General features: G+C 38.3%; 2 pseudogenes; both read left to right on the plus strand.

Annotated features, from left to right (window-relative positions):
• Nucleotides 1-7,832: 7,832 nt before the first annotated feature.
• LOC127531579 (immunoglobulin lambda-1 light chain-like) lies at nt 7,833-9,807 on the plus strand (annotated as a pseudogene).
• A 5,038-nt stretch (nt 9,808-14,845) lies between these two features.
• On the plus strand, nt 14,846-16,763 carry LOC127531681 (immunoglobulin kappa variable 3-15-like; annotated as a pseudogene).
• The last annotated feature ends 2,311 nt before the right edge of the window (nt 16,764-19,074 follow it).

Genomic DNA, 19,074 nt, shown 5'->3' on the forward strand with positions numbered 1-19,074 from the left:
TTCCTATCAATTCCTCCGTCTTCTTTCATTTTCTAGGTCAGGCAGGTGCAACCATAGATATATATCTATGGTTGCAACCACCATTCTGGCGCGTTACCGCCCCTAGAAATACGTGTGTACTACACCCACAAACCACATTCAATTTAAAACAATATCCTGATCAAATGAAGAATTCCAGTTTCATGTCCTGCGGCAAATTTTACATTCATTAAATGTAAAAAATACTAGATTCAAACCTAAAAAAACATTTGATTCAGTGATCAAACCAAATAATTTTCAGTTATTCGAATGTGAAAATATACATTAAATGTACAATAGCTTGTTTTACTTTTTCAGTGCATAAAGCATTATGAGTGTAGTTATGAAGCATTATGAATGCCCTCATAATGCATTGTGATTGTCGGGGCTCCATACCTCATAAAGCATTATGGATGTAGTGTTCATGAGTATTCATGAGCATCCATTAGAACAAGTCATTATGATTCATTATTAAATGACATTATAATGTTTTATGACCGTTGATATAAAGCATCATGAAGCATTATGTTTGCTTATAAGTGTAGTTATGAGCATTATGAAATGCATATAATGCATTATGGATGCCATTATAATGCATTATAAATGTGGGCTTCATAGAAAGTGTTACCGAAGCATGTACAGGCAGACTGGAACGGCTGGAGAAAAGTGTCAGGTGTGATGTGTGACAGAAGAGTTTCAGCTAAAATGAAAGGAAGGTTTACAAAACTGTGGTGAGACCAGCCATGTTGTTTGGTCTGGAGACAGTGTCCCTGAGGAAAAGACAAGAGGCAGAGCTGGAGGTAGCAGAACTGAATATGCTGAGGTTCTCTTTGGGAGTGACCAGGATGGATCGGATCAGGAATGATACATCAGAGGGACAGCACATGTTAGAGGCTTTGGATATGAAGTCAGAGAGGCCAGACTGAGATGGTTTGGACATGTCCAGAGGAGAGAGAGTGAATATATTGGTAGAAGGATGCTGAGTTTCCCACTGCCAGGCAGGAGGCCTAGAGGAAAACCAAAGAGGAGGTTTATGGATGTGGTTAAAGAGGAGATGAAGGTGATTGGTGTGAGAGAAGAGGATGCAGAAGACAGGGTTAGATGGAGGCAATTGATTCGCTGTGGCAACCCCTGAAGGGAAAAGCCGAAAGGAAAGAAGAAGAAGATGAGCGGACCGTATGTTTCACAACAGAAGCGGAGGAGAACCGGGATCCTGGACTGATGAGAGCCTTGTATTGTGCCCTGCGCCTGGAGTGTGTGTGTGTACATGAACTGTGAGCCTCTGGCCGGGTCTTCTTTTCTTTCCCTTCCCTTGTATGGATTCCTGTGTTGATCTGCAAGACATCTTCTTCTACTGGTGATTCTTCCTGTGTCTGTAAAGGTAGAATGGGACCTCAGTGGTTGTGCCGAGCCAACCCTAAAAAAAAAAAAAGAGACTGGAATTTAGACAGAGACTGTGATTTATTTAAGAAAAAAAAGACTGATTTATTGAGGACTGTGGTTGATATCTTATGTCTGAAGAGCTGAAAAGCTAAAATTGTTTTTTAAATTTATTTTTCTACAACTCATTTCTTATCCAATACAACACACTTAAAATTTACCCTTGATGTGTGTGAGGTTCTTTACTCGGTCACCCACTGCATTTTGCTAACGCAGCCTTTCTCCTGTAGCGACCTAAACTTATGACTACTGGTCCACAAGGTAATTAACGCACTGATGAAATAAATATCTGTGTCTCCCAGACTTTTACCATTAACAGTTAGAGCTGAGGCAGGTTACAGCAGTCATTGATTCAACGATGAAGTCTGCACAAAATGAGGACTTTAAAATCATGTGAGGTCACCTTTTGAAGTGGAAGCAGACATTTCAGTATGATAAGGATCTTCTGCAAATTCTCAATAGAACTCATGCAAGAGCACGCAGAGGCGGTCAATGAGAACAAAAAAACCCTAGCAAGAGTTGAGACAAATCTAAAGGAACTGATGGAGAGAATAACCTCAGTGGAAAAGCATACAGGAGATATGGAGGAAAGGATAGGAGAGACCGAGGAAAGGACAACATGGACGGAGAGAGTGATGGCTTTCCTACTGCAACAAGAGGCTAAGCTAGAGGCTAAATGCAATGACCTGGAAGCGCGGTGGAGACGTAAAAATATCCGGATTCATGGAATACCAAAGCGCTCCGAGAAAGACGACATGATTGGATTTATTAAGAACTTTATCTGCTCGCAAGTACAAGTGCCTGCAGAAATGGACATCCACATTGAGAGAGCTGACCGAACGCTGGTCAGCAAACCGAGAGACAACACAGCGCTGCCGCGAGCAATCATTGTCCGCTTTCTGGACTACGGAGTGAAAGAATACATCATACAGCAGGCATGGAAACAAAGAACCACGTACAAGGAAAGGATCATCTACTTCAACCAGGACTGCACAACGGAGGTGCAAAGGAAGAGGAAACTGGTACGGGACGTAATAAAGAAACTAAAGGAGAAGGACATAAAGGCACAGTCTCCTTATCCTGCACAACTACGGGAGTTTCTGGACTCTGGGACTAAGACTTTCCCCACACTGACTGAGGCTGCACCTCTGCTACAGGAGATGGGGATCCAGGTGAATGAAGAGGAGTCAGAGAAGCTGCAAAGGCTTATGAAGCAGGGCACCTGGACCAGAGCGATGGGTCGGAGGGAGAAGAGAGCACAACCACACATCACTGAAGAGGACTTGCATGCCCTTTTTGACTGATTTAAATATGAATAGTTACACGAAGTAAGGGGCAAAAGCGTAAGGAGAAAAATCTAAAAGTGATGGAACTAAATAGCTATTTAAGCATTCAGATCTGCCTGATAGGAGATAGTTTATAAGGGATGGAGCTAGTTAAATAATATTTAAGTGACTTCAACAACAGTGGGTTAATAGGAGTAATTTATAGCTCTAACTGAGTTTTAAGCAGCTTATATAGCATCTAAGAAGTTGTAGAAGCACTTAGTGCTACCCACCAGAAAGCTTGCCCCATCTTTCTGAGTTGAGGACTTTTGGAAGCCATGGTATTTTTGTTTAGTTTTGTCTTTAAAGGAGATGCCTGTTCTTTATCGCTGTGCAATTTTTCGGATAGTTGTTTTGATTTTAATATATGGGGGTACAAAGAGGAAGGGTATATATTACAAACTGGATGAATAAGCTAAATATCATTTCCTACAATGTGCATGGTGTTAATCATCCTAAAGGGTTAAAAGAAAAAAAATCTTGAACCAACTGAAGGGAATGCAATGCTCAATAGCGTTACTACAAGAAACGCATTTAACAGAAAGTGGACATAAAAAACTGAAAAGGGATTGGGTGAATCAAGTATTTAATACATCTTATGGCAAAAGGAGGGGTGTAGCAATATTGATACACAAATCTCTTATGTTTTCTGTGGAAAAGGAGATTAAAGATAATATGGGAAGATACGTAATGACAGTGGGCTCCATAGGAGATAGAAATATTACATTAATAAACGTATATGCCCCGCCAGAAGAAAGTGAGGCATTTTTTAAACATTTAGCCAAGGTTATAACTAATGAAGCAAAAGGAATGATAATAATGGGAGCTGATTTCAATACAGTTCAAATTGGCAAATTAGACAGACTACCACCAGGGAAGGAACCACTATCAAAAAATCTAAAGTATTAAATAACTTCACTAAAGAATTAGGACTTATGGATCCATGGAGAAACAACAACCCTAAGGGAAGAGACTTTACTTTTTACTCTAATCCACATAATAGTTATTCGAGAATAGACTTCTTCTACGTGTCTAAGCAAGCTATCCACAAAATTCTGAACAGTACCATAGAGAGTATCAAGATAAGTGATACAATTACACTAACATTGGACACAGGTAATGACAATCATTTCAAATACTGGAGACTTAATGTCTCACTACTGTCTGATGATAAGGTGTTAAATGAGCTGAAATTGCATATAAGGGAATATTTAGAAATAAACGACACTGGGGAGGTGTCCCCTTCAATTTTATGGGAGGGAGCGAAAGCAGTATTAAGGGGGAAAATAATTGAATTACCATGTAGACTTAGAAAAGCTCGACTTGAACAGCAACAGAAATTGGAAGGTAAATTAAAGGAATTAGAACTAAATCATAAGAGAACAACAGACAAGATGATATTCCTTGAAATGAAAAAATGTAGAAGGGAGCTTGAAGAACTACTTACATATAAAGCTGAAGGGGCTCTGCATTTTCTGAATCAAAAATATCATGAAATGGGTAACAGAGCGAGCAGATTATTGGCATTTCAGCTCAGAAAAGCACAATCAAATAGGACGGTCACAAAGATTATTCACCCCAACTCTAAACAAAAGATGACAAAACCTACAGAAATAGCTGAAGCATTTGCAGAATACTACAAACCATTATACTATGAGTCAGACTCGGAAGACATAGAAGAAAAAACACAAACATTCTTGAATAATATACAGTTACCATCGTTAACAAAGGAAGATGCCTCAGAAATTACCCAATTAATCTCAATGCAGGAAATATCAGTCACTATTAAAGTTAAAAAGTAATAAATCTCCTGGCATGGATGGCTTTGCGGGGGAATTTTACAAATGTTTCAGAGAAGAAATTACACCAGTACTGTTTAAAGTGTTTAATTATGCCTTATCTTCAGGAAATCCACCAGCAACATGGTCAGAAGCCATTATTTCAGTACTACACAAAGAGGGGAGGGACCCAGTATTGTGCGAAAACTATAGACCTGTTAGCCTACTGTGTACTGACTTAAAAATATTGACAAGCATTTTAGCACAGAGAATACAGAAACATATTTAAAAAATAATCAAACCTGACCAAACAGGATTTATTCCTGGGAAGCAGGGGGCTAACAATATTAGACAAACATTAAATATTATTTCATGTGCTACTAAGCAGAACAAAGGATAATATGTTGCTTAGTTTAGATGCACATAAGGCATTTGACAGTGTGAAGCGGCAATTTCTGTATAATAGACTGGCAACATTTGGGTTCAATAATACATTCATAGATTGGGTAAAAATTGTTTGTAGGAACCCCAAATCAAGGATTAGAGTAAATGGGTGTTGCTCTGATTTCTTCCCCTTGAGAAGAGGTGTTAGACAAAGAGATTGTCTTAGTCCCTTATTATTTGCCATTAGCATGGAACCATTGGCAGAATCAATAAGAATTAGTGAAAAAATTAAAGGAATTATAGACCAGGGAGGTGTAGAACATAAGCTTTCTTTATTCGCGGATGATATACTCATGTACATAAGCAAACCAGTATCATCTATTCCAGCACTTATGAATAAAATTGTGGAATATGGAGAAATATCAGGATATTTAGTTAATGAATCCAAATCTGTCTCCATGATGCTTTCAGGGATATTTCCAGCAGAACTAGAGGATATAGGGAAATTTAAATGGTCTAATGATGGATTTAGATATCTAGGTATTATTATCACTCCATTCATCTCACAACTTTTTGAAGCAAATTATGGAAAGTTGATAAGGGAATTGCATAGGGATATAGCCAGATGGGATATTTTGCCCCTAACGTTGATAGGGAGAATCGAAGCAGTGAGAATGAACATATTGCCTAGATTGTTATTTTTGTTTCTATCACTGCCTGTTAAAGTACCAAACAATTTTTAAAAAATATTAGACATAAATATATCAAAGTTTGTGTGGCAAAATAAAAGGGCAAGAATTAAATATAACATCCTTCAGGGCTCTAAAGAGAAAGGTGGGTTGAATTTACCCAACTTAAAAAATTACTACTGGGCAGCTCAACTTAGAGCAATTGTTATGTGGATAACTAAGGATACAGAATCTATATGGGTAGAAATGGAAAATAGTTCTTGTTCAAATTTCGCTTTGGAATCCCTTCCAGTTTAAAGCAAGAAAATACTAAAGGGGGTGAAAATCACAAATGAGTGCATCAAAGAAACAAAGAAGGTTTGGTCAATAGTCAGGAAGAAGTTAGGTCTTTCAAACTCTATCTTTAGAATTACTAAAATAGCAATAAATCCAGAGTTCATACCCTCCACTAAAGAAACGGGTTATAACAGGTGGGCTTAATTTGTTTGATATATATTGCTCAAGTTTACTTAGAACAAAAAATGAAATCATTTGAACAACTCAGAAGAGAATTTAATTTACCAACTCAAGATTTTTATAAGTACTTACAACTAAGGAGTTATCTTCAGAAACATGAAGAATGGAGTAACATATGTAAGAAACCATCTAAACTTGAAGAAGTATTAAGGGCATTTACAGAAACAGAGACAAAAAAGGGGTTGTTTCTAAGCTTTACAAGGAATTGCAAAGTGAATCTGAAGTTAACAACTTGAATGTTAAGGAGAAATGGGAACTGGAAGCAAATATTATCATAACGGATGAACAGTGGGAGGACTCTTTTAAGGAGGGCCATAAATTAACAAATAGCCCAATGTGGAGGGAGTTTGACTGGAAAGTAAAATGTGTTATTTTAACACTCCATTCATTACCTCTAAATTCAGCAGTACATCTGAGCTGTGCTGGAGAGGGTGTGGAAAAGTTGGGGATTTCACACATATATTCTGGGATTGTCCCAAAATCATTCATTTTTGGAAAAATATTCAAAATGAAATTAATATAATTTTGGGCATTGATTTTAATTTGGATCCTTCACTTTTTATACTAGGTATAGCACCTGAAGAATTTATCAACAAAGACTTAATTTACTTGTTGAGAATTTTGCTTTTAATTGCAAAAAAACAATAACAGCATCCTGGCTGAAGCCACAGCCTCCTTGCATAACGGAATGGAGATAAAGACGAAGGAATGTTTTGATTATGGAGAAAATTACAGCAAGGTTACAGGGGAAAACTGAAAGATTTTATGACAAATGGTCTTCTGTAATTCAAACAATGCATGGACTCTAGGTACCTCTATATTTATTTATTTTTATTTATTTATCTTTTTTTCTGACTTATTGGTATTAGTTTTAAATAGATCAGGATGACCACGGAGGTCCATTATATATGTGAAGCTATATAGATGTTGATACTTCTTTGGAAAGATATAACCCTGACAACAATCATAATATGGGTACTGTGATGATGTTAACATGTTCAGTTAAGTATCTTTCTACAATTGATGGAATTAATGTTGTTTTATGTTTAAGTATTATGCACAGGGGCAAATGAAACAACCTATAAGTAGGTTGAATTGAGAACTATAAGATGGACTTATAAAAAACTGAAATAAGGAAGAATGCCATGGAAAATGTAAAGACTGTCAAGTGTATTGTCTGTATTATTATTGTGAAGTACGAAAGCATCTCCTAAATGTTGTTTTTTTGTATATTTGTATATATAAATATGTGTTCAATAAAAAATTAAGTTCCAAAAAAAAGAGAGAACACATTGAGGGTCATTAAATGGCGAACTGTTAAATCACAGATTTGGTTCAAAATGAAATATTGTGGAAGTTGATTTGACAGAGGCAGCGAAGGCAGTAAAAAAAACCCGAAAGCAAATTCCAATAAAACTAAACACACAAATCAAACCTCTATTTATGATGTCGTTCATTGATAGCTACATGTATTCATAATTATTTAAGGTGGAGCACACATTTATCTGAAATACAAACACCTCACCTTTGTTGAAGCTTAATTTCAGTTGAGGCAGTTTGGAAAAGATCCTCCACTTACTAACTCAGGGCCTTCATAAGTTTCAAACACATTTCTCCTCTCACTCCAACCCACTCACATTTCACTTAGACAGTTCAGGACATTTATTCCAAACACTGACAAAATGCTGAGGATCCTCTGCTCTCTCATTGCTGCTCTCACCGGTAAGATGTTCTTCTGATTCTATTGTGTTCCATATTTTCAGACATAAACCTTTCACTGATGTGTTTTTGTGTGCTTCTGTTGCAGATGTGGATGCAGTGATTGTGTTGACCCAGACACCTGGTGTCCACACAGTTTCTACAGGACAAGAGGCTGTTCTCAACTGTAACATTCAAAGAGATAATAATCAGTATGTCAGCTGGTACAAGCAGAAGCCAAGTGGGACTTCTCAGTAAATTCTGAAATTCTACCATTCTAACAGCTCACCCAGCTTTGGAACAGGGTTCTCCTCAGACCGATTTAACTCTAAAGCTTCATTTAACGTAGATTATCAGCTCATCATTAAGCAGACAGAGAAAGGAGATTCTCTAATGTATTACTGTAGCGTATGGGACAGCTCTGCTTCTGCTGCTGTATCACAGTGATTTATATTGTGACAAAAACCTGCATGGAAACACTGCCGCATTTAAGAACTCTCAGCAGCATTAAACACTTCAAATCACTAAATCTGGAACTGAATCCATTTTCTTACACAGATAAGAGTGTTTGACATACTCCAGCAGTGTTTTCGAAGACTGTTGAAATGATGAAATGTTGACAGTGAAAGTTTCTCTCAACAGGATGTTTCACTTCCACTCCCCTCATTAGAGAGTCAGGAGGTTTTTGTACGGCCATGTATACAAACTGAATCACTGTGGTATTCGGACAAGGAACCAAGCTGATGGTAACAAGTAAGTGTTTTTAAACCTTATTATGCAAATAGACACATTTTGTTTATCTGTTGTAGATGAAGAAAAAACATGAAACTAATGCATATGTGACTAATAGTTTAAAATATTTACCATGTTGGTCAGTTAAACAAAAATATTTTCTGCTTTGATACCAGGCAGTGTCTGTGGTGACAAAAAGAAAATCTGATCACAATATTTGAGACATTTTCTCCAAATACTTAAAGTATATAAATGGTTCAGGAATGTTAGATGGAGAACATTTTCAAGATCGTACCTATATTTATTCTCACATTCTGAAGAGCTTTTAAAATCTTTATTGTTGAACAGTTTGCTGAATATTCTAGTAATTGCATTTGAATTGTGATATTAATGCTAAATTTCTTATTTTGTTTATCTAATATCAGCAGAGTTGAAGTATAATTTGGAATTTGTCTGAAAATTATTTCATTCAGTTGTTACTAAATTCAGCTAACAGGAATGCATTGAATTAATAAAAAAATGAAAATATAAGTTTATTTTTGAGAGACTGTATTTTGAAAGGGATGACTGTTTACTTTTCAAGTGATCATTTTAAGTTCTTGTTTTCCAATTTTATATTCTCTGCTTCTTCAGCATGGCGATACTGTTAGCATAATAGATTCATTTTGTCATGTTAAATATGGATTATTGAGTTTTGCTTTGAATTTGTCATTTTGAATGTCTTTGTTGTGAATGTACTTTCAGGCTCCAGCCTCCGTCCTCCTGTCCTGACAGTCTTCCCTCCGTCCAGCGTTGAACTCCAGTCCAACAAAGCCACTCTGGTCTGTCTGTCCAGTCAGTCTGGGCCTTTTGCAGATGTCACCTGGTCGGCTGCTGGGAGTCCAGTGAGCAGTGGGATCTCCACCAGCACCGCTGTTCAGAAACCAGACCAGACTTTCCAAATCAGCAGCTCTCTGGACATCCAGACGTCAGACTGGAACATGGATAAGGTTTACACATGTAAGGTGTCTATGGGGTCCCAGACTGCAGAGAAGAACATCAACAAGTCAGGCTGTTCCACTCAAGAATAGAGCGTCTGAGATTTGCTTCTTTACTGTTTTTGCTGTTCGCTCGTTACAACTTTTAGATCTTAGAATATGTACTAGTAATCAGTGTTGTCACTGTGAAGTCAGTTTCTTAATCAGCTTTGCAATTCATCCACTAAATAAACGTAAAAAAGTTTGAAAATGTGCTTGTTTGTTTTTATTTATTGTACATAGAAAATGCAATAATTCTAACACTCACTCAGTTTTATTGTTTTGTCATGTTTACTCTACTGACAATCAGACCCAGGGTGAAGGTCAAAATCAAATTAAAGTCAAATTTATTTTAAAAACACATTTGAAACAACAGAATTTGTACTTATAACACTATAAAAGACAATAACTCCAAGACAAATCTGAATAAAAGTAATAAGATATTAAGAATTTGTCTGTCATTCATTTCCCTTATTGTCATCAGCTTAACACTGGCCATAAAATGAACACATTCAATGAAATTTAATACTTATTTTAATTGTAATGATAGGAGTTGAAAATCATTGTTGTTTATTTAAATGTTGTTCGATAATTTAAGAAAAAATATAGACAGTAATAATAATAATAATAACAACAGTGCAATAGTTGCAAACACAACATTCCCCAAACATAAAGAGGAACAAGTGACTGTGGTCGTTATCTCACTAAGTTGCACATGAATTTGCATGTTCAGTCAGTCAACCATCTCCTCTCTTCTCTCTCACTTCCATCCCATAAAACACCTGCAGGCCTCCTCGTCACATTCACAGCTCTGTGTAAATGAGAAAAGTCAACTTTCTTTGAAATACAAATGAACATTCCCAGACTGGAGATATTTCAGTTAAACTCATGGACATCTCACTTTGATGTACAAATCATATAAATCACACATGAGGTTGGCAAGATATTCTACATGTGGTCAAAAAGAATCATTTTAACTCCGTCCATTTTCAAAAATGCTTCTGAAAACCTTGATTTATTGGGAAATGGAGAAAGTGTCAAATCTCCATCAGGATCATTTGGGAGAAATCTCCTACACCAGGAGTTACAAATACAGATGTTTCCCCCAAATTAAAAACTCACTCACATGAAGATTTTGACCAAAGCTCCTCCTCCTGTCAGTCACTCTCACTTTCAGTGTTGAAATAAATAACTCCTCCAGCTCCTCCTCTCCTCATTACCCAAACCATCTCATCTGTCGTCAAGACCTTTCTCATCACACACTGACAACATGCTGGTGACTCTCTGCACTCTCATCACTGCTCTGACATGTAAGGAGGCTGACTTACTGTCATTTTCACCCCATTCTGTGTGTTTCTCTTGGCTTCATGTTATTTTGTTGTTTCCAGGTGTGAGTGGAGTGACGGTGGTGACACAGAAGCCTCCTGTAATGACAGTGAGGACAGGAGAGACAGCCAGCATGGACTGTAACTTGGGGAATGTTATCAACACTGCTTTCTGGTATAAACAGATTCTGGGAGGAGTTCCTCAGTTTGTATTATATTTTTACCACACTGATAGCTCTCCAACCTATGGCTCTGGTTTCTCCTCACCAAAGTTCACATCCACTCATCAGTCACAATCAGATTATCGTTTGATCATCAACAATGTGGAGGAGGGAGACTCAGCAGTCTATTACTGTAAAACATGGGACAGCTCTGTTAACGAATGGGTATCACAGTGATTCATGCCATGACAAAAACCTCCTCACTGAACATGCTCACTTCTGCTTTCTGAAACTTGTCACAGAATCTTTCCAACCGTAGAGCTGTGCTGAAGCACTAAACATTCCTAATCATTTGTCATCTGTCTAATTCTACATCCTTGAATTGGCTTTATTTCATTTTTCATACAACAACTCAACCCTGCAGTGTGATCTCTTGCATGATCCAACCTTATTGCCAATGTTGTCTGGGCCACTTGTAATTGATGTTTTAGTGCTATTTCTTGCCAGAAACTCATCAAAATTTGAATCCACTGTATATTCGTGCCTTTCTACGATGGACCGTCCAAATGAATAAACGAAATATGTTGATCATAACTGCATTTTAGAACAACACAGTTCAAGAACATTTTATGATCTTGCTGCTCACGAACAAAACTTCTCTCCCAACGTTTCACTGTAACCCTTCAAGCATGCATAAAAAACTGAATCACAAATCCAGCAAAGCAAAAAACAACAACAACAATAAAACAAAAAAAATCCAGCAAAGCAGTCAGCTACAAAGAGTCCATTGGGACCCACAAAAGGCCCCTCAAAATCCTCTGATTTACTTGATTTTCTTTTGGAACTTTCATCATTCCCTCAAAGACATGGACTCTGTCAAATATCAACAAATATGGGCATTACAGTCTGACGTAATTTTGTGTCTGTTTCTTTATTCCATAAGAATCTTGTGTTCACTTGACGTATGTTCCTAGATAAAGGGCCAATTTATCAGACAACCTCGGAAGAAACAAAATACATTTTAACAAAAATTCCCATGTAACTGTAGAGACAACATGTTATATGCTATTTAGTTTGTTGCTTTTGCTGTGACAGAACGTCTCTGTCGTAAATCAGATGCCTTGATCACATGTGTGTTACTTGAGATATGAAACATCATCAGGTGATGTTGGAATTCTTAATCTTTTTCTTTTGATTACAGCTAAACCTCTATTCATGCTGTGGCTCTGTTCGAACGATTCACACTTAAAAATAATGGAGCACTGTTACGACCACCAGTACTGGCCTGTCGCCTGGTTTCTGGGGAGGTGTCCTGTTTGACCTTTGTGTGGGAGCGAGATTGCATGTGTGGGTTCAGCCGTGACTGTTTTCAGAGTCTCACTGGAACCCCAGCTGCCAGCCATTCCAACTGATGACTCAGGAGTTGACAACCTGCACTGCCTTAGAGAGACTGCAACATGCACTTACTCTCGGCGGCTGGTATCTGTGACCAGTCTGCCCTGGTGCATCTCTGTGAGTGATAATTTGTTTGTAATCCTGTGATGATGTCTAGAAAAGTAATAAGATATCAAGAATTAGAGCTACAACACAGACCTTGTGTGTCATTCATTTCCCTTGCTGTCATCAGCATAATACTGGCCGTGAAATGAACACACTCAGTGAAATTTAATACTTAGTTTAATAGTAATGACAGGAGTTAAATTCATTGTTGTATTTTAAACATGGTCTGCATATTTAGCACAAAACAATAATGGCAATAATAGCAACAGTGTAATAGTTGCAAACACAACACTCCCTAAACATAAAGAGGAACAAGTGACTGTGGTCGTTATCTCACTAAGCTGCACATGAATTTGCATGTTCAGTCAGTCAAGCATCTCCTCTCTTCTCTCTCACTTCCATCCCATAATGCACCTGCAGGCCTCCTCGTCACATTTACAGCTCTGTGTAAATAAGCAAAAGTCAACTTTCTTTGAAATACAAAGGAACTGTCCCAGACTGGAGATATTTCAATTAAATTCATGGACATCTCACTTTGATGTACAAATCAGATAAATCACACGTGAGGTTGGCAAGATATTCTACATGTGGTCAAAAATAATCATTTTGACTTTGTCTGTTTTCAAAAATGTTTCTGAAAAGCTTGATTTAATGGACAAAGTAGCAAATCTCCATCAGGATCATCAGGGAGACATCACAGACACCAGGAATTTAAAAAAAATACAGATGTTTCATGCCAATGAAAAACTCATTACAGTTTTTCTCAATTGCTAAAACACTCAACTCTATTGTCTGAACCAAATTCTCAGTTGCCTGAACCCACTTACTGAATCAGTCACTCTTTTGGAAAAACCATGAGCCCTTTTCACCTGTTTAGACACATCTTGTCAACACATTGTCATTGTGATGCACCTGTGTTGCAAAATGGTGAGCACAGGTGAGCAAAAGTCAAACACAGTTAAAGCTCAGGCGTCACCGGTTGAACACAACAAATCAAAATTGATCACACTTGTGGCTAATGATGTGAGGGTACATATAAGCCAGAGCACTGGTTTGTGAGGCACTTCAATGGATAGAAATCTAAGAAGAGGAGCATGGATACGGCATGCCAGGGTTTTTTTCCCCCGTTGCCTGGCCAGAAAAAATTCTGCTTCACAAGTGCTGGTAAAATTACAGAAAGTGTACATGACTGACTTTTCCCTCAGTTTTGTGGGTGTTTGTTCCAGAGAGTTTTTCAGTTAGATTTTGATGATACACATACATACACCTGGGACAACGTTAGTTTTCATAGAGGACTATTGATTTGGGAATGGTTCAATATGAACCCTCAAGTCATTGTGATTTTTCTGCCTCCAGACAAACCAGGTCTTTCTTTCCAGAGAAAATGTGGCCTGTGATGTAAATGAATTCCTGTGGCCTGACCCAGTACAGAGAAATGATGCTGTGGCAGAGTAATGCACTTCTTTTCTTTGTAATTCATTTGTAAATTTTTGTGCTTTATTTTTACGTACAAGTGCTACATGTGAATGCACAGGATTTCTGTTTTTTTGCAAATTCTTTTTTCTATGTACAAGTGTTACAAATGCCCAGGTATTTTGTTTTGCAACATGGATTTAGGCTAAATCAACATTTATTTCTATCGCTTCATGTTCTGAGCATTGTGTTTTCCTTTTATGTAGTGTTTAGTGACTGCTCAGTAGAGTATTCAATTTTGATTGACTTGAGGCATGATTTGACAGCAAAGTTCAGTTTTGAGCACAGATTGAACTGTTTTGGGGAGAAAGTTTGGTTTTGCAAGAAGAGTCAGAGGTTTTGTGAATGTCGCTTGAAAATTGGGTTTTGTGTTCACAGTTTAGGGAAAAGGAGAGCAGCTTTCCAGAAATGTGCCTTAGCAATCGAGAAAAACTGCAATTTGAAGATTCTGATCAGAAGCTCCTCCTCCCATCAGTCACTCTCAGTTTCAGTGTTGAAATAAATAACTCCTCCAGCTCCTCCTCTCCTCATTCCCCAAAACATCTCATCTGTCAGCAGCTACTTTTAAATTTCAAGACCTTTCTCATCACACACTGACAACATGCTGGTGACTCTCTGCACTCTCATCACTGCTCTGACATGTAAGGAGGCTGACTTACTGTCATTTTCACCTCATTCTGTGTGTTTCTCTTGGTTTCATGTCGTCTTGTTGTTTCCAGGTGTGAGTGGAGTGACGGTGGTGACACAGAAGCCTCCTGTAATGACACTGAGGAGAGGAGAGACAGCCAGCATGGACTGTAACCTGGGGAATGTTACTAAATCTAGTGGCCGCTGGTATAAACAAATTCCAGGAGGAGTTCCTCAATTTGTTGTGAAAAAGTATCGCACTGCTAGTTCTCCAACCTATGGCTCTGGTTTCTCCTCACCCAAGTTCACATCCACTCATCAGTCACAATCAGATTATCGTTTGATCATCAGCAATGTGGAGGAGGGAGACTCAGCAGTCTATTACTGTAAAACATGGGACAGCTCTGTTAATGAGCACACATCACAGTGATTCATGCCATGACAAAAACCTCCTCACTGAGCATGCGCACTTCTGCTTTCTGAAACTTGTCACAGAATCTTGCCAACAGTGGAGCTGTGCTGAAGCACTAAACATCCCTAATTAACATTTGTGGTTCAATTCTACATCTTTGAATTGATGAGATTTCTTTATTCACTCAATAACTCAACTCTGCAGTGTGATCTCCTGCATCATTCAGCCATATTGCCAATGTTGTCTGGGCCGCTTGTACTTGATGTTTTAGTGCTATTTCCGGCCTGGAAACTCATCAAATTTCTGCTCCTTTTCTACGACAGGCCGTGAATGAATGAACAAAACGTTTTGATCATAACTGCATTTTAGAACAACACAGTTCAAGAACATTTTCTGATCTTGCTGCTCACCAACAAAACTCCACTTCAAATGTTTCACTGTAACTCTTTAAATCTCCATGAAAAGTTGGATCACAAATCAGGAGGAGCAGTCCACTACAAAGAACCCACTGGAAGTCATAAAAGGTCCCCAAAATCCTGTCATTTACTTGGATTGCTTTTGAAACTTGAACTATTCCCTCAATAACATGGACTCAGGTCAAATATCAACAAATATGGGTCTTACAGTCTGACGTAGTTTTGTTTCTATTTCTTTATTCCACAGAAACCTTGTGTTCATTTGACACAAATTCCCAAATAAAGGGCCAATGTTTTAGACAACCTCTGAACAAACAAAACACATTTTTGTCAGGAACCTCTGAAAAAGTGAATCTCATCATGTCAACAACCACAACTGTTTCCTTTCTAACTGCAGAGACATGTTATATGTTATTTAGTTTGTTGTTTTCACTGTGACAGAATTTCTCTGTTTTTAGATGCCTTGATCACATCTGTGTAATCTGAGAAAAGAAACAGCACCAGGTGATGTTGGAGTTCTTAATCTGTTTCTTTTGATGACAGAAAATTCTCTATTCATGCTGTCGTTCTGCTCCAATGATTCACATCTAAACATAGTGGAGCATAAATTTAAATGAAACACAAACACCTCATCTTTATTGTTCTTCTTTTAAATTGAGGCAGTCTGGAAAGGATCCTCCCCTTACTACCTCAGTGCCTTTATAAGCTTCAGACTCTTTTCTCCTCTCACTCCAACCCAACTCACATTTCACTCAGACAGTTCAGGACATTTACTCCAAACACTGAAAACATGCTGAGGATCCTCTGCTCTCTCATCACTGCTCTCACCTGTAAGATGTTCTTCTGATTCCTTCCTGTTCCATATTTTCAGACATTAAACTTTCACTGATGTGTTTTTGTGTGTTTCTGTTGCAGATGTGGATGCAGTGATAGTGTTGACCCAGACACCTGCTGTTCACACAGTTTCTACAGGACAAGAGGTTGTTCTCAACTGTAACATTCAAACAGATGTTGGAAATTATGTCAGCTGGTACAAGCAGAAGCCAAGTGGGACTCCTCAGTATATTCTATATTTCTACCATTCTCACAGCTCACCCACCTTTGGAACAGGGTTCTCCTCAGACCGATTTAACTCTAAAGCTTCATCAAGTGTAGATTATCAGCTCATCATTAAACAGACAGAGGCAGGAGACTCTGCAGTGTATTACTGTAGCGTATGGGACAGCTCTGCTTCTGCTGCTGTATCACAGTGATTTATACTGTGACAAAAAACCCCTCCCTGAGCACTTCTGCTTTTGTTGTTTCTGGCTGATGTTCTCTATATCTATCATTCGGGGAACTCTAGCAATGATTGCAAGTAATTTTCTTTAATGCAAAACACCAATTTAATGTACAAGATTACTAATCTCTGACATGACTGAACATGAAGAAGTAGCTATGCCATATACAGTACATGGTATATTAGTGTTCATTATTTTATACTTTAACATCGTTATTGAGCAAGTCAACGAATTGGCAAAATATTAAAAACAAACCAAAATAAAACTGGATTTAAATCCCCTATTAGTTGCAATTTTTTTTATTTAAAAAGTCAAGAATAAATCACTTTGTTGTATTTACAGTACGTGCCCTGATTTCATGGTAGTGCAATGACCAGAGTCTGCAGAACTTCAATATTGTTGACATTTCCAGACCTTGAAATTCCCTTTGTTCATTTATGTGGTATATTGGTGCCACATGCAGCAAGAAGTGAGGTATTCACACCCAAATGAAATTCTTTAAAATGATCAAATAATACTTATAAATCAGCGTAAAAAATTTCAGATGAATGTAAATATTAATTGTTTTTGAAACTGTACTGTTGGTAAAGCAGTCTGTACTGAATTGTTAATTACTGTAAGTTGCTCTGACCTCATTACATCTTTTCCAAGTGCCTTTATTTGAAAAATAAATGTATTGTCTTATTAAAATACACTATGGTGCTGTGTTTTGTGCTATGTTGCCACTGTGTGAGATACAGAGAAATAACATTTTAAAAGCACATAATAATGCTGTTACATGAATGCAAACTCTACAGAGTCTGCTGTAGAAAAAAAACTCACCTCATTACTTCTTCCTTTGCTGTCTATGAAGAGTTTAAGTGAAAGTGGTGGAAATGTTATGGGTGAAGGTTCAATGCAGTTCAATTCAATTATGTTTATGTAGGGCCAATTACTATTCAAATTGTATCAAGAAACTTTATAGAACTCATATGCCTGAACCCCTAGAACAAGCCCAAAGGCGACAGCGGCAAGAAAAAACTCCCTTTAAATGGGAGGAAATCTTCAGCAGAACTCAGCTAGTATGTGTTGACCCATCTACTGTTGACTGGCTGGGTTGAGGAGGATAGAAGAGATAGAGGAGGTGGTGGAGGGGGAGGGAGAGGGACGGGAGAAGACGGGGGTGAGGGACAAGGAAACATACAACACACATTGAGATACACTCTTATGTCTGATAAGAGTAACATAGATGATACATACAAAGTTCAAGCCAACACTGAAACAGATTCACAGTTTACTGTTATGGTGTAAGGCTCTGGCAATAAATATACTACATATGTAGCTGGTAGTAAGATGCAGATGAACATATCATGTATAGTAAGGGCGATGCAGAGTAGATTGGTGAAAATGGGCACCTGGAAGCAGTGGACTGGAGCACCATCCCACAGTGGACACGATGGAGACTGAGAAGCATCCAGCTGTGGGACCAGGGACACTCGGAAAAAGGACACAGGGGGACACAAAGGGAACGCAATGCAATAACGGTAAATGGGAGAAGGACTGAGTGAGTCAGCCCTAACTGTAAGATTTGTCAAAGACAAAGATTTTAATCCTGGTCTTCAAAAAAAGAGAAGGTGTCCACCTCCTGCACTGAAACTGAGAGCTGGTTCCACAGGAGAGACGCCTGATAATTGAAGGCTCTCTCTCCCATTCTACTGAAGAATGTTGCTTGGACAGCTGTCAGTCATTGATTCAGTGATGAATTCTGCATAAAACAAGGACTTCAAAATAATGTGAGGTCACCTTTTGAAGTGGAAGTGGACATTTGAGTATAATAATGATCCTCTGCAAATTGTCAATAGAACATATGGAGGGTCATTAAATGGCAAACTGTTAAATCAATGATTTGGTTCAAAATGAAATATTGTGGAAGGTGATTTGAAACAGACACCAAAGACAAGAAACAGCCCCTGTCACGAACTAGGGAGGGCTGGACCCGAACAGAGAGCCACACTACCAAGACCAGAGGAGATTTAGAATGATTTTATTGCCAGAGCGGGGAGTGGCTGGTGTAGTGGGGGGTTTTGGCCAGGAACGGGGGGTCCAGGCAAGAACAGAAAGGGTCCAGGCAGGAGCGGGGGTCCAGGCAGGAATGGGGGTCCAGGTAGGAACGGGGGGTCCAGGCAGGAGGAAACCGGTGATGAATTGCTGAGGAAAACGGATGAGGGTTCTGGGTGGCTGGGTCCCGGACAGCTGGGTTGCGTGGTTCTGGTTCAACAATCTGGCAGGGAGTGGAAGGATGAGC

This window comes from Acanthochromis polyacanthus, chromosome 21, assembly GCF_021347895.1.
Source record: "Acanthochromis polyacanthus isolate Apoly-LR-REF ecotype Palm Island chromosome 21, KAUST_Apoly_ChrSc, whole genome shotgun sequence".
NCBI lineage: Eukaryota > Metazoa > Chordata > Actinopteri > Pomacentridae > Acanthochromis > Acanthochromis polyacanthus.